This window comes from Priapulus caudatus, unplaced genomic scaffold (genome assembly GCF_000485595.1).
Source record: "Priapulus caudatus unplaced genomic scaffold, Priapulus_caudatus-5.0.1 Scaffold580, whole genome shotgun sequence".
NCBI lineage: Eukaryota > Metazoa > Priapulida > Priapulimorpha > Priapulimorphida > Priapulidae > Priapulus > Priapulus caudatus.
In genome coordinates this window covers 100,766-104,168 of record NW_014577641.1, presented here as the reverse complement: position 1 = coordinate 104,168, position 3,403 = coordinate 100,766, and the positions used below count along the sequence as shown (strand labels likewise).

Genomic DNA, 3,403 nt, shown 5'->3' with positions numbered 1-3,403 from the left:
CTAACTAACTAACTAACTAACTAACTAACTAACTAACTAACTAACTATGGGCTAATCCACCCTCTTTATATTTCATTATTCTCGTGATCATGGCACGTCTGTCCCGTACCCAAGGGGGGGGGGGGTTCCAGGGGTTCCGGAACCACCCCTCAAACAACCTATTTTATAGTTGGGCTAGGTATATTTTATCCAGAAGAAAACTGTTAAAGTGCATGCACCAGAATGCACCATTATAAAGCAAATTTTAAACATTTCCCCGGGCGGTCATGCCTCCGGACCACCCTAACATCGATAGGATATAACTGAGATAAATGATCAGCTAATAATGCTCGAAACAGTTCCGCGTCCACATTTTTAGATGTTTTCACCTATTTTGCATACACCGACGTACGCGCGGTGAGAGGGGTCAGGTAACTGTGGCGTGACCGGTGACGAATTAGACACTACTGCCCTACAAGCGACTATATAAATGTCGCCAAGCCAACCGCCTCCAGACCAGTCGCTACTTCGTCGTTGTGTACTGGTAACGCGAGCAAGGCCAAAACGAAAGAGACAGAGAGAGCGAGAGAGAAAGAGAGAGCGAAAGAGAGAGAAAAAAAAGAGAGAGAGAAAGAGAGAGAGGGAGAGAGAGAGAGAGACGAGATTCACTTGATTTCACGAAAGAGACTTGCTCGTCGATTCACAAGGTAAGTTGCAATAGCATCTTCTGTGAGATAATCGTGAGAGAGGAGCGGAGAGGAGAGGGGAAGTGAGACCTCTCATTCATGTAGCTGCAGTAGCAACTAGTGAGAGAAATGAGAGGAGGAGCAGGAGAGGAGAGGGGAAGTGAGACCTTATTTATTTATTTATTTATTCATTCATTCATTTAATTACGGTACAGTGGCAGTAAATAACAACGTGAGCTTACAAGCTACATGCAACCGTCAGTAAATTGGTAATTATAATTAATTAACCGTTCTAATTAGAATCACACCGTGCCATCGTTCGAACAGACATCTAGTAAGGTCGCGCAAAAACCCAACGTGTAAATATATAAACGACTCATGATCTAAATCGTACTTGTTTGCTCTACAGGCAATTATATCGAACATCGACAAAGCGAAACAAAGAGGAAAAACCTAAAAAAACAAGATGCAACTTGAAGGAAAGAAAACAAACTGGAGAATTGTGGTCGCTGCACTGCTGGTAAGGGCTTGCCTCAATATTCTAATCAGAGTCACTGATTCTCGTGGCCAAGGAAGCTATATATACATAAGAGTATATAGTATGCGTGTGTTTGTGCGTGCCTGCATGCTTGCGTGCGTGCGTGCGTGCGTGTACATATGTGTTCGTGGTCGTGTGCGCATGCGTGTGCGCGAACGGACGCGGGGGTGGGGGCATTCCCAGTTCCCCGGGGTACTAAAATATGCCATTTCCCAGTTTCCGAATCATTTTAAAAATGCAACTATCCCGCGTCCCGTTTGACTTCCATTTCCGAACCATGAAATAAGTTCATCCGGCATTTCCCAGTTCCCAGATAATTAGAACGTTCCAATCCCGCGTCCCGAAAATAACCTCCGCCACCCATCTCCCTCCTTTTGCATGCTCCTCCTGCTCCTTCTCCTCCTCCTCCTCCTCCTCCTCCTCCTCCTCTTCCCCAATACTCGCGTGCGCGCCTACTGAATTTGTGTTACGAATTTCCTCCTGCGATTCACAGATGGCGACACTGTTGCTGACTACAGTGACGTCAGCGGCTCCGGCAGACGAAGCCACAGAAATAGAATAGAAGAATAGAATAGAAGAATAGAAGAATAGAATAGAATAGAATAGAAATAGAATAGAATAGAATAGAATAGAATAGAAATAGAATAGAATCTATTCTATTTCTGTGGACGAAGCAGGCAAGGTCGCGGTGAGAGTGAAGCGCCACGTGCTTGGGACGGATTTCTGCCACATCGTAGATCACATAGAGGAGTTCCTGCACTGCCCTTGCTACGGCAGACGCAAGCGAAATGCTGGCGGTTCGATATGCACAAAATTGTGCAACTACTTAATGGCAAACTGCGGCTATACCCCCACTTAAAACAGATGAGAAAGGCCCATCGACACACGCCTAAAGTGTCGCTACACTAATACAGCCAAGGCCGAATTCAACTAGTGCTGGGCCTGGAGTATAATGTGTTAAGTAAATCTAACACATTTCTAATGGATTTACCTACTGACAAATAGACTAATGTCAGCACTCATTATTGTATCAGGTTTAAGTGTATACTAAAAATAAACATGCGTTTGTTTTTGACTTTCGGGACTGGAACAAATTTTCGAGATCTAGCCTTACTATTTATTTTCTAGACTATTTATCTAGACATACTGTTAATTGTGTGTGAAGCAATTTACTAAACTGTAAATGTGTTTGTTTTGACGTTCAGAATTGAAATAAATTTTCGTGATCTAGACTTACTATTTATTTTCAATTAATTGTGTGTTGCAATTTTATAAAACAGATAACGCACTTGGCCTGTTGTGCGATCAATGTAAATGCAGCGCGGCGCTCGGTATCTTTAGACTGGTGCGCACGGCGCATTCGCCGCAAGCGGCTGATGCGCCAAACTCCACGACAGATGGCGCTCTCACTCATAGGCTCAATCTACTGAGTATATCCTAAGTGTGGGAAGGGGGCGCTGCATGCAGTTTGCTGATGCGCAGTGCGCACCAGTCTAAAGATACCTAGCGCCGCGCTGCATTTACACTGATGCACGCCGGGCCGTGCGTTATCTGTATAATAATACATTAGGCGCGTTCACACACAAGAAAAACCGCGATGCTAATCGCGATGAAATACCGAGATAATTGTGTCGTTGTTCACACAGGTGAATAATCGGCTAGATGCCGAGCGGGATAATTCTATGATAGAACTGCGAATGCTTTGCACTGCGGAATGATGCTCACTGCGCATGGTCGCTGCTCACCAAGGGGGTTCGCTTAGATGATGGGTCTAGAAAATACGGGATTATTGCGCGACGCGTTCACACACAGCAAATAATTGGGCGGCTTATTCAAAGGCGAGCGTTCAACACGCAATAAGTCGCGCTTATTCAAATCAATCGCAGTCAAACGTGCGATTTGGAGCACGATGCTGATCGCGATTATTAGTGGGTATTATTGCGTTCACACTTGTAATAATCTCGGTATTTCGATCGCGATTCAAAAACAGGGATTTGCATCCCGCTTATTCGCGCCAGTGTGTACGCGCCTATTATTATTGAGATCACTAATAAATTGTATTACTAAGTGTTACTTAACATGCCTAATCAAGGTTTCTATTATACAGAGTTTGAACAATGCTAAAAGAGAACAAGTTCTTATCTAGAAAGGGAGGAATGTAGTGTTCATGTAATTCCGAAACCCCCCTTCAGTTCTCACC

The 3,403-nt window shown here is 44.3% G+C and overlaps 2 long non-coding RNA genes across 2 annotated transcripts in view; both read left to right on the top strand.

Annotated features, from left to right (window-relative positions):
• LOC106811836 overlaps positions 1–2,435 on the top strand; it is a 5,030-nt gene extending 2,595 nt beyond the window's left edge. Inside the window, exon 2 of the long non-coding RNA XR_001394207.1 lies at positions 1,886–2,435. This is a non-coding gene — a long non-coding RNA (uncharacterized LOC106811836). The remainder of the gene's footprint in view (positions 1–1,885) is intronic.
• LOC106811835 lies at positions 380–1,747 on the top strand. Its single transcript, XR_001394206.1, has 3 exons — positions 380–686; positions 1,075–1,185; positions 1,697–1,747. It is a non-coding gene; the product is annotated as an uncharacterized LOC106811835 (long non-coding RNA).
• Positions 2,436–3,403: the final 968 nt, after the last annotated feature.